The 13,456-nt window shown below is 38.0% G+C and overlaps 1 pseudogene; it reads right to left on the minus strand.

Moving 5' to 3' along the window:
- Positions 1–3,920: 3,920 nt before the first annotated feature.
- LOC147371950 (protoheme IX farnesyltransferase, mitochondrial pseudogene) lies at positions 3,921–4,890 on the minus strand (annotated as a pseudogene).
- Between the last annotated feature and the right edge of the window lie 8,566 nt (positions 4,891–13,456).

The following is a 13,456-nucleotide window of genomic DNA, read 5'->3' on the forward strand; positions in this document are numbered from 1 at the left end:
TGATATGTTATAAAAGTAAACTGTCACTCATACCTTTTTTGCAAGATAAGGTAATATGGACAGATTTGAATGAATAAAAGAATGTTTATTTCTTTCAAATGTTTCAAATAAAGGGTTTATTTAGTTTCAAAAAAAAAAAAATAAAACCAAGGGAGTGAAGGAAGTGAGTGGAGATTACTGAAGACAATGAAAAATCTTTTACTTTAATGGAAAAATAACCAAAAATTGTGTTACAAATTTATATATGTATGAATCATGATGTATAAGCAATTTTAATATTTCAGAAAGTTAATTCACAGTAACAGATATAGAACAAGAAGTAATGAACATGGACTCTTGACTTTTAATACATGTTTTGGAAGAGTATCTGAGATTTGAAGTAAATACGAGATTCTGGTCATGATTATTAATATATTAGCAAAAAAAAAATCTTTGGAAAAATACAAATATTCTGAACAAACACTCCATTTTTGGTCAATGTTCTACCCAAATTTAGTCACACACACCAACAACAAAGCTCATTCTTACTTTTTTTTTTTGTCCATGCTGCACAGCTTGTGTGATCCTAATTTCCCAACCAGTGCCCTCAACAGTGAAAGTGCAGCCCTAACCACTGAACTGCCAATTCCCAATAAAACACATTTTAAAGTCATTACAATCATTTTCAAAATGTAAGTTGAACTTTATATCTTAAAGCAAAAAAGCAAAAGAAAAAAGAAGCAAATGTTCATTAGTGCTAAAGGACATTTTAAAAAAGTTTCAACTCTGTTTTATTCTTGGAAAATGCTACAAGACCAAGTCTTAATAACTTTCTAAGTCTGCATAACATATCAGGACAATTCCAACTCTCCCATTTTAATATTTTCACACTGTGGATCATATCACTCATTTAAATCTTATCATTTCTCTTCATTAAAAACTTTTTGCTCTCCTTTCAAGGTAATATCTTCAAAATAAAAGATTATACCATATGCTTATTCTTAAAAAATTATGTGTTTTAAAAATTTAAGTCTTAATTTAATCCTCTCTTAATCTGTACTGCCCTACCCTGCTTTATTCCCTCTGGCTGATTTTTTATATACTTCACTTTATCCTCCAATCCTTGCTTAGATTTTCAACTTATATTGACCTCTTTAAAATCTAGACTCATCTATTAATAACATTTGTTCCCAAATGTTATTGGGAACAAATATCTCCTGTGTAGTAACTATCTCAATTCTTCCTTTTATTTTACTTCTTTTCTCACCTGCTGCATAAAGTCTGTTTCACCCTACGTTTAGTAGGAAACTACACAGTTATGAGCAACAAATGTAAAAGGCCTTAACTTCAAACAGATGCTCAAGTTTTTAATTCATTTTGAACATCATTGTTTGTTTTAATAATGGAATTTAATAATTTAATAACATAATTATCTTTTCAGCTTAACTATCGTAACCACAAAGATGCTGGGTGTGCTTCCAGTTCTTATTCTCCTTTTCATTATTAAGACAGATTTAGAAATACTATATGTTTATATATATAAACATATAAAACTATAGACTATTGGCAGTATGTAGCTAGATATACACAAATGTCTGTAGTACATAACTGAATGTGTATAAGTTCTTATGATGTATGGTTAAATGCATAGCAATGCATACAATGCAGTAAAATGTGTATAATTAATCACTGCAGATGGTGACTGCAGCCATGAAATTAAAAGACACTTACTCCTTGGAAGAAAAGTTTTGACCAACCTAGATAGCATATTCAAAAGCAGAGACATTACTTTGCCAACAAAGGTCTGTCTAGTCAAGGCTTTGGTTTTCCAGCGGTCATGTATGGATGTGAGAGTTGGACTGTGAAGAAAGCTGAGCACCGAAGAATTGATGCTTTTGAAGTGTGGTGTTGGAGAAGACTCTTGAGAATCCCTTGGACTGCAAGGAGATCAGCCCTGGGATTTCTTTGGAAGGAATGATGCTAAAGCTGAAACTCCAGTACTTTGGCCACCTCATGCGAAGAGTTGACACATTGGAAAAGACTCTGATGATGGGAGGGATTGGGGGCAGGAGGAGAAGGGCACGACAGAGGATGAGATGGCTGGATGGCATCACTGACTCGATGGACATGAGTCGCAGTGAACTCTGGGAGTTGGTGATGGACAGGGAGGCCTGGTGTGCTGCGATTCATGGGGTTGCAAAGAGTCGGACATGACTGAGGGACTGAACTGAACTGACTGATGGAGTTATTATTAGAAAACTCCTAGAGCATTTACTTTAAAGTTAGTCTTGTTTTAAATGCTTAACATATGTCTAGAAAATTAACTCCAGTAAAAATTCTATGAGGTAAGTACTCTTACTATCATACTTGAATGAAAATTGAGGAAATCTAAGAATAGGGCAATTAATTAAAACTGACCAAGGCCCCTCAGCAAATATCAAATGGTGCTGAAACTCAAATTCAGGCAAGCTGCCTCCGGTATTTGTCCTCTTTAATACACTATGCTATACCATGACATAATTCAGAAAACATAATTTGATTTCACTGACAATTGGAGAAAGAATCTCAGGTATAAATAACAACTATAAAAATACTGAGTTGGCCAAAAAGTTTGCTCAAGTTTTTCTGTAAGATGTTACTAAAAACTCCAAACAAACTTTTTGGCCTACTTGATACTAATATTTACACTGAGGAGTTACATAAAGTTTCATAAAAGTTTTGTGTTCATCATCCCTAATGAACTTCAAATCCAAGGTAAATAAATGTTGTTGAATAAAGTTGAAGTTACGATACCAAAAATATATTACAACTTACGAGGTGCTTCACTTTTGTTGAATAACTAAAAAAAAAAAGTTTATTGCCATTCAGAGAGTACTGAATACAACTCCAAATTGGGGAAATTTTTTTGTATTCCTTGCCATGGGAAAGGCAGTGGCCTTTCCCATGCTGAGTTTCATGCAGCTTCTTTTTTATGTTCTTGCAAAAAGATGAATGAGATGCAAGTCAAAGTTACTTTCATTCATAGTTGACAGGCAGAGATCAGTTGACCTATTTGCTCCGTCATCAGAGAGAAGAGATGAGAATTGTGATAGAATATGTGTCTTGGAGAGAGTCTTAAGAGCCTTACTTCAAAGAAGGCTATTCTTTAAAATAGAAAGCACTGTAGATTATGATACAAGGTAATATTCAACCTATTCCAATTCATTGCAGATATATCTTATTTCTTTACACTGGGCTCTCTTGTAAAGTATGGTATCCAGACTGTGAGGTGATAGAAAACAAATGGACAGAAGAGTACTACATAAACTTTCACTCTTTAGTTTTATAACTTTTTTCTTTGACTTTCATAGGAAACAAATTCTAAATATGAGTAATTGACTCTTCAATTTCCCAGCCTTGGCTTCAAATCTATTTTATAAGCTTCAAAATCGTTTTAGTTTGAACAATCAAAATAGATGTCATACATACTTAAAGATTTTTTTAAATCACTTATGAAATCAGACAGAGCAGGTCAGGTACCTTTTCAGTACGTGTATTAAGTACACATTTAAATGATTATATATAACATTGCCACAGTAGGCCTCTCTGCCATCCTGCCATCTTCATGTTCCAATACATTTATAAACCCTTTTTGCTATGCCTTTCATAAACCAGCAGTGGTATCTGTTTTTGTTTGTTTTTGAGCATTTCAATGGTTTTATTGTAGACAGCATGAACAATTTAAGCAGATCATATAAAAATAAATTAGAAACTAATGAAAATAGTCTGTCCTCTATGAAGAGGGGGAAATGACCTGGTATTGGGGGAGGGAGGAACCTGCTGATGGGGCTGCGTCTCCTGAGCCAGGCGGGTGGGGGCCCAGGCCCGACACCTTCTCAGGATGTGGGCCGACCCTCCGCAGACAGGCCTTACTTGGCTCCTGACTTGCAGGCACTTTCTTCTCATTCTACGTGTCGTCCTGTTTCCTCCCAGCAGTTCCCAGCATCCCGACTGCCCGTAGCGGCAGTCCAGACCATGAAGGGGGAATAGCCCCCACGACCGCCCCCACCCATGTGTTGGCGATGCTGACCCTCTTGAGTGGGGTGTAGCAGAAGGTGTACAGGAAAATGTTGAAGAGGCCCAGGGCGCCCGTGAGCAGGTTCACGCCCCAGGTCAGCAGGGCAACTCCGGGAACCACACAGCATGTAGCGAAGGACAAGGCGAGCAGCGGGCTGATCTGTCCACGAACCAGAGGTCTGTTCTTTGTCTTGTTCATGTTTGAATCAAACGGAACCTCAAAAAACTGATTGATGGAGTTGGCATCGCAGGAAGCCAGGCCTGTTCCAACAAAAGCAAGCAGTAAGCAGGAACAGGACCAGTCAAAAGGCGATGGAGCCAGGACAAAGCCGGCCGAGGTGGTGCTGACGACCAGGGCTGTGAGTTTGATTTTGGACAGCCAGGCCAGAATTCCTGGCAAATCATCTGCACGGAGCTACATCTCTTTCCACTGCTTCTCTTCTTTCATCTCTTTCCCCAGAACTATGGAGCCCTCAATTACTGAGGTGGGTTCTAGTTCTATCAGTGCTTTTTCATTTGGCTTTCTGGGCAGAGACAGGCTGGGGGGTACAAGAGGTCTCATCTTGCATATTTCGGCTTTGGCCTCATCCAAAGAAGTTTTTTCAAGGAAGGGAGATTCTGCTGGTTCTGGCTTCGGTTTTATTTGCTGCTTGAGGCTTCTGTTTAGTTGTGTGACATACATGAGCTGGAGGAAGTTAACGTGTTGAAATGTGACCCACTGCTGATTGATGTTCCTGAGAAGATGCAGGAATCTACGAGGTGACTCCCGCGTGGCTCTTCTTTCTAGATACCAGATGCATCCTCCTCCCCATCCTGTCAGGAGGTGTGAGGAGAGATGTGCGGGGATGCAGCCATCACGCAAGAGTCCAGCCGCCCCCTTGGAGCCCCGTGTCCTCTCTCCTCACCAGTTGCTGGGCGCCGCCACCTTCCTTCCCAGCCCCTTCGTGGGAAGAGCTGTTTTTTTTTTTTTTAATATGCAATATACTGAAAGTTCGGAGAAGGCAATGGCATCCCACTCCAGTACTCTTGCCTAGAAAATCCCATGGACAGAGGAGCCTGATGGGCTGCTGTCTATGGGATCGCACAGAGTCAGACATGACTGAAGTGACTTAGCAGCAGCAGCAGCAGCATACTGAAAGTTAAAAGTTGTACATGTATTGATAAAAGGATTTTCTCCTTAATCAAAAGAATGGTGAATGTATAAAGTAAATATTACTCAACCTTTAAGAGAAGCTGTGTTTTCATTCTTGCACCATTTATTATATAAAAGCAAGGTAATAATCTCCTTCAGCTTGATGGAAAGAAACCTGTGCCTAATTCTGATATTCTCTCTGTATTTAGGATTTGTATTTTTTCTCATAATAACCTTCACTTATCTGTACAGAAATTATAAAAGTAACCTGCAGTGAATCTGAGTCAGAATTCCTGATCTACCATTTATTAGTCATGGTAACATTGAGAAAATTAACTTTTCTGAGGATTTACTTCCTCTTCTTTTAGTAAGGTTTATACTACTTACCTCACAGAATTATTGTGAAAATAAAACAAGTTAGAATACTTAAAATATTTAGTAGAGTACTTAACACATACTGTACTCATTGTACATAATGTAGGTGCTGCTGTTGCTTTGGGCTTTCCTTGTGACTCAGACTCTGTAAATAATCTGCCAGCAATGCAGTACACCCAGGTTGGAGCCCTGGGTTGGGAAGATCCTCTGGAGAAAGGAATGACAACCCATTCTATTCATGCCTGGAGAATTCCATGGATAGAGGAGCCTGGTGGACTACAGTCCATGGGGTCACAAAGAGTTGGACATGCTGAGTGACTAACACTTTTACTTTTTCACTGTTGTTTTTGGTATTTTAAGATCTCAAATGACTTTAATAAGTAGCTAACCCAATCTTAGGCAAAAAAAAAAAAATACACAACACTTACTTTACAAAAACCATAGTTATTCTGATTTGGTTAGCTAAGATCCTGAGGGATAAAACCAGGAAGGTACTTCCTTTTCAGAATAAGACAATTAAAGGAGTCATTTATAAATATGAAATCAATGATGGTTGTAAAATTTAAAGCTAATCTATTAAAATTTTTCCTATTTTCAAACATAACAACTGGAACATAACAACTGGGGGAGGGAGTTACTAATTATAAAAAAAAGGTATATTCTAAAATAAATGTCATTCATCTAAGTAGTACATAATTCTTTAATGACTAGGCATATTATTAAAGCTTAGGACAATAGTTGACCTATGCGCACAGGTAAAATGACTAAGCACAGAAGTTAATTCCAGATTCTAACAATGCAATTTCTACATTAAAATATATATTTTTAAAGTTTGGTATTATGAGGCCATGCATTCTTATTTATATACTTATCAACATTTTCACTAGGTATTATCAAATATGAAATGACCGCCTCTCCAAAAAATAAAAAAAAATCAGAATTTGGTATCCTATCATTTTGCCTAGACATTCAATAACATGGTAAAAATCCATTTAATATGGATATCAATTACTAGAAAAGAAAACACATACACACACACACACACACACACATTAGTTTCAGAGTGTCTGAAGAACTTGATTTTCAGTGGAATCCAGTTACAATCCTCAAAGTGACACTGACTCTATTAGAGACCAAGTATAAGTAAACGATCAAGCTTAACAGAAGTGCTTAAAGAGCCATAAGTCAGGAAGAGTTTGAAAGTGAGGCATTATTAAGGTTAACTGTTGTAAGATAAGAAGGTGAGAAGCCTTGACAGAGCAACAAGATAGTTATCACTGCTTTAAGGTAAAAATCATTACTTTAGAAGGGCAATTTAATTTGTTCCTAAATAAAAGAAGATTGATTTTTGTTTTCATTTTGTAGGTTTTATTTTCAAGCTGGGGATGGAGGGTGGTGGGAAGGACAGAATTAGTGACGCATTAAAAAAAAAAAAAAACTTTGTTATGAGAAATTTATAAACATAAGTTTCTTTTTGTGACATTACAAAGTGAAAAATAAAAGTCCCCAAACAATTTAGTTCAACATTATATTTACAAGACTAGAAATTTTCATGAAATAAAGATAATTTATAGAAGAGAGATAAGTCTAGGGAATTGCCAACCTTTTGTATACAAGTTTACCTTAACTGAGTGATTTTACTAATGTTAAGTAATTACTGACAATAGCAAAATGATAGTAATAAGATCTTCAGATGTATTTTATATCTATCTCTAAAAGCAATTGTGAGACAATTTTCAAGGTGGGGATCAGGACTCAAATAGCTCTTTCCTAATTAAGCGAGAACAATTCTCAATTGCCTTTGGTAGAATCTAATCTTCAGAGCATAATGAAACTAAATTGACAGAAAAACACATACAGAGAAACATATAAATACAGTGGATAAATATTGAGTCAGCAAAGTCTATGGTGAAAACAGCTTTTCTTTTTCTCTCTCCCTCTACCTTTTGAAGTGATGACTGTAACCTTGGGCAAGTTTCAGTTAAATATTTTGCTTCTTAAATTGTGCAATAAAAATATCCCTTTCTGCACCTACTATGGGCTAGGTGCTATGTTAGACACTGAAAGTTCAAATACAAATTAAATGTATGTTCTGCTCTCATGAAAATCAAAGTTTACAAATATATCAGATAGCAAAGAACATTCTATAGAATGAGTGTTATAATTGATATTGAATACTTGAATTATCCTCTAAAAATGGATATAAATAGGTAATATCTTTTTTTCATTTCTTCACTACCACCAGCTCTGTCAGAAAGTTAAATATTGTAGAAGATAGTAAGAAACTAAGCTCAATGGAAGTTAATAGCTTTATGAAATTTCTGCAACTGTTTTAAACTTGCATATGATAGAATCACCAAATCTTTCACCTTTCATAGTTGGATTACCATTTCTTTCTTATGTTAGTGCCCCTTTATACAACATCTGGGCTTCCCTGGTGGCACAGTGGGTGAAGAATCTACCTGCAATGCAGAAGGCACAGGTTGATATGGGTTTGATCCCTGGGTCAGGAAGATTCTATGGAGGAAGGAATGGCAATCCACTTTAGTATTCTTGCCTGAAAAATCCCATGGAGAGAGGAGCATGCTGGGTTACAGTTGAAAGGGTTACAGAGAGTTGGACACGACTGATTGACTAAGCATGTATGTATGCACCCAACATCTACTGTGTAGATTACACCATTCTAGTAAGTTTCATATTCATTTCAAAGAGTATTATGATACACTAACCAACCATTGCTGCAGAAATGCTAGTCACTTTAACCATCAAACATTATATGGCATTTTCATTTAAATCAGGAACTATTAGGGCTTTTGCATTCACTACCAAGTTGAACTTCTTCAGAATACTCTACCCAGGGTTTTATCTAAATCCACAATGGGTTGGTTCGATGCAGGATACTAGATCTTGGGGCTGGTGCACTGGGACGACCCAGAGGGATGGCATGGGGAGGGAGGAGGGAGGAGGGTTCAGGATGGGGAACACATGTATACCTGTGGTGGATTCATTTTGATATATGGCAAAACTAATACAATATTGTAAAGTTAAAAAATAAAATAAAATTTAAAAAATAAAAGAAAATTAGAGAGTCATAGTCTACCCTCAGTGGACTGGGAGATGCTGAAATTAATTTTTCTTGTTTAATTTGTAGTCAGTTAAATCTGATTTATCTCACATCCTTGTAATCTTTGAAATTCTCCAATTTGAGAGTCCTTAGTCCATCATCATAGTCTACTTTGCTCCTCTCTTTATCCAATCCTATCAGGCATGTTATCTGAAAACTCCATTATATGAATAACAATTTCACATAAATCTTCAGTTCTTCATTCTTGTTTTTAATTGAGAAAATGTCTTGTTGAGGAGGGAATGACTTTACATAAACTCTTTTCAAGTCCTAAGTCTGGTGAACACTAAAATTGTGACCTAGAGCTCCTCTAGTCTGACTACTTTCCAGGCTGTTTCTCTTATTTGCTCATGAGTAGGGATCAGTTAGATGTTGTTTCTCTGACACTTTATCTACTCGACTAAAATATTCTTCCACTTCTTGAACTTGACTCTTCTAATACAATACAGATTTCAGAATTTAACTTATGGTCTTTCTTTCCACACCATGTCAATTGCCAGCCTGACTTAACAATTCCTTTCCAATAACCTCCAAATATTATTCAAAGAATAATTTGAAATAATATTTTCAGACTACTATCCTTTTAATTATCCAACTATAGTATGATCCAACTCCAATATTTCTATACTTCTTTCCTACTTAACAGATCCTTTACTTTCTTTCATTTCTAGATCAAATTTCATATTCCAACAGCTTACCTAATCTCTCATCAAGGTTCTTAACTCACTTTTTCAATATCCTGTCAGTGTCTGTTAGTGTTAATATCTGTTAGTGTCCACAAGGGGCTCATAGAGCATTGTGAAAAATGGCCCATTATGGCCATCTGACAAACAAGGGATGAAGTCACAGGGGCCACATTGCCCTGGTGACATCCTGCTTTTTCCTTAAGGTGATATCCTGTTTTTCCCTGCTGGTGCCAGTTTCTCAAGACTATGTGACAACCTGACCGTAAGACCCCTCTATGTGACCACAAGACCCCAGCTGCTGCTCAAGATAAACTAAGGCCCTCTCCCTTTGGGGCACAATTTCCTATCAATGGGGTAAAAGAAGGGTTAGCTGTAAATGGAGAGCACTGGTTTCTCTCTAAAGCCAGTCACTTTCTTTCTTCCTATAATAAATCTTTGTCTGCCTGAATGCCTGGCTCACCTTACACTATTGATCTGATAAAATCACCCATTTGTGAATTTGGCCACATTCTTTTTCCTTGCCTCTAGATTCCAGGGGCAGCCAGTCTCAAATTGGCCTTTAGTGATTCAAAGCTCTGGGTATGCAGCCTTCTCCCACATTGTACCAAGATTGTTTAGTGTGAAAAGTAGAATATGGCAAAAGTGATAGTATTAGGTCCTAAAAGGCACTGTAACTTGTGATTCTTTCTGTCTCTGTCTTATCACTTGCTGTAGGGAAACCATGTTTTGATCAGCTGTATGAAACCTCTTAACGGCCATGTGAGTGAGCTTGGAAGTGAATCCTTTGGTCCTCATCAAATCTTTAGAAACTATAGCTCATATAAATCAATATCACGACATAAGCAACCCAAATAAAAAATGATGGCTCACACAGTAAAGAATCTGCTCCAACGTGGGAGACCTGTGTTCGATCCCTGGGTTGGAGAGATTCCCCGGAGGAGGCCATGGCAACCCACTCTAATATTCTTCCCTGGAAAATCCCCATGGGCAGAGGAGCCTGGTGGGCTACAGTCAATGGGGTCGCATAGAGTTGGACACGACTGAGAGACTAAGCACATACATATATAGGAGACTTGATTAGAGCATTTACTTCAGAAAACTTGCAATGTAATGTCTTTCTCTTCCCCTTTGAGTTGTAAATCTCCCAGGTATTTTTGTCAGTTTTATAACCTAGAAATATCTTTCTCAAGTACCAGGGAGCCATCCCTTTGAAATGTAACCATCAAGAAATACAGTGCCCCTATTTTCCAGTCTCTGTTGGGGCATATGAGCCTAACAATATTATGTGCTAATTTAGAAAACACAGAAGACCTCATTACTTTGACCAGCTCTTAATGTCCTTCAATACTTTTCCACTAGCTTAAGTCAACATTTCAAAACTCTCCTGCCTTTTGGTTAATAGTTCACTTCAGTCTCTCTTTCTTGTTGCAATAGTATTGAATAAAATCTTCCTTACCTGCTTAACTTATTGGGTACAATCTTTTTGACAGCACCCCTGTGTATGTGCTGTGATTACCTAGGGGGGCACCAAGGTGTTAAGTTCAGTTCAGTTCAGTCAGTCACTCAGTCATGTCCGACTCTTTGTGACCCCATGAACTGCATACCAGGCCTCCCTGTCCATCACCAACTCCTGGAGACCACACAACCCAATGTCCATTGAGTCGGTGATGCCATCCAACCATCTCATCCCCTGTCGTCCCCTTCTCCTCCTGACTTCAATCTTTCCCAGCATAAGGGTCTTTTCAAATGTCACCTCTTCTATAAGGTGGCCAAAGTATTGGAGTTTCAGCTTCAATATCAGTCCTTCCAATGAACACCCAGGACTGATCTCCTTTAGGATGGACTGGTTGGATCTCCTTGCAGTCCAAGGGACTCTCAAGGGTCTTCTCTAATACCACAGTTCAAAAGCATCAATTCTTCGGCACTCAGCTTTCTTCACAGTCCAACTCTCACATCCATACATGACCACTGGAAAAACCATACCCTTGACTAGATGGACCTTTGTTGACAAAGTAATGTCTCTGCTTTTTAATATGCTGCCTAGGTTGGTCATAGCTTTCCTTCCAAGGAGTAAGTGTCTTTTAATGTCAAGTCTGCAATACCATCTTCAGTGATTTTGAAACCTAGAAAAATAAAGTCAGCTACTGTTTCCACTGTTTCCCCATCTATTTGACATGAAGGGGTGGGACCAGATGCCATGAACTTAGTTTTCTGAATGTTGAGCTTTAAGCCAACTTTTTCCCTCTCCTCTTTTACTTTCATCAAGAGGCTCTTTAGTTATTCTTCACTTTCTGCCATAAGGGTTGTGTCATCTGCATATCTGAGGTTATTGATATTTCTCCTGGCAATCTTGATTCCAGCTTGTGCTTCTTCCAGCACAGCGTTTCTCATGATGTACACTGCAGATAAGTTAAATAAGCAGGGTGACAATATATAGCCTTGACATACTCCTTTTCCTATTTGGAACCAGTCTGTTGTTCCATGTCCAGTTCTAACTGTTGCTTCCTGACCTGAATACAGGTTTCTCAAAAGGCAGGTAAGGTGGTCTGGTATTCCCATTTCTCTCAGAATTTTTCACAGTTTATTGTGATCCACACAGTCAAAGGCTTTGACATAGTCAATAAAGCAGAAATAGATGTTTTTCTGGAACTCTCTTGCTTTTTCCATGATCCAGCAGATGTTGGCAATTTGGTCTCTGGTTCCTCTGCATTTACTAAAACCAGCTTGAACATCTGGAAGTTCACGGTTCATGTATTGCTGAAGCCTGGCTTGCAGAATTTTGACCATTACTTTACTAACGTGTGAGATGGGTGCAATTGTGCGGTAGTTTGAGCATTCTTTGGCATTGCCTTTCTTTGGGATTGGAATGAAAACTGACCTTTTCCAATCCTGTGGCCACTGCTGAGTTTTCCAAATTTGTTGGCGTATTAAGTGCAGCATTTTCATAGCATTATCTTTTAGGATTTAAAATAGCTCAACTGGAATTCCATCACCTCCACTGGCTTTGTTCATAGTGATGCTTCCTAAGGCCCACTTGACTTCACATTCCAGGATGTCTGGATCTAGGTGAGTGGTCACACCATCATGATTATCTTGGTCATGAAGATCTTTTTTGTACAGTTCTTCTGTGTATTCTTGCCACCTCTTCTTAATATCTTCTGCTTCTGTTAGGTCCCTACCATTTCTGTCCTTTATTGAGCCCATCTTTGCATGAAGTGTCCCCTTCGTATCTCTACTTTTCTTGAAGAGATCTCTAGTCTTTCCCATTCTATTGTTTTCCTCTATTTCTTTGCATTGATCACTGAGGAAGGCTTTCTTATCTCTCCTTGCTATTCTTTGGAACTCTGCATTCAAATGGGTATATCTTTCCTTGTCTCCTTTGCTTTTTGCTTCCCTTATTTTCACAGCTATTTGTAAGGCCTCCTCAGACAACCATTTTGCTTTTTTGCATTTCTTTTTCTTGGGGATGGTCTTGATTCCTGTGTCCTGTACAGTATCACAAACCTCATTCCATAGTTCATCAGACACTCTGTCCATCAGATCTAGTCCTTAAATCTATTTCTCACTTCCACTGTATAGTCATAAGGGATTTGATTTAGGTCGTATCTGAATGGTCTCGTGGTTTCCCCCACTTTCTTCAATTTATGTCTGAATTTGACAATAAGAAGTTCATGATCTGAGCCAGTGTCAGCTTCTGGCCTTGTGTTGGCTGACTGTATAGAGTTTCTCTATCTTTGGCTGCATAGAATATAATCAATCTGATTTCAGTGTCGACCATCTGGTGATGTCCATGTGTAGAGTCTTCTCTTGTGTTGTTGGAAGAGGGTGTTTGCTATGACCAGTGCCTTCTCTTGGCAATACTCTATTAGCCTTTGCCCTGCTTCATTCCATGCTTCATTTGCTCAAAGGCCAAATTTGCCTGTTATGTCAGGTGTTTCTTGACTGTACCTTTCAGAAACTATCATTCTATGCTTACTTTAATTCCATGGACCTAAGATGTAAAAACAGGGAATAGTAAAACAAAAACAATATTATTTATAGAATGCCTCTCCCTGGGAAAGATTGAGGGTGGGAGAAGGGAATGACAGAGGATAAGATGGTGGG

The sequence above is a fragment of the Bos grunniens genome, chromosome 5 (genome assembly GCF_055505025.1).
Source record: "Bos grunniens cultivar Pamir isolate PY7600 chromosome 5, Bosgru_T2T1.0, whole genome shotgun sequence".
In the NCBI taxonomy this organism is placed as follows: domain Eukaryota; kingdom Metazoa; phylum Chordata; class Mammalia; order Artiodactyla; family Bovidae; genus Bos; species Bos grunniens.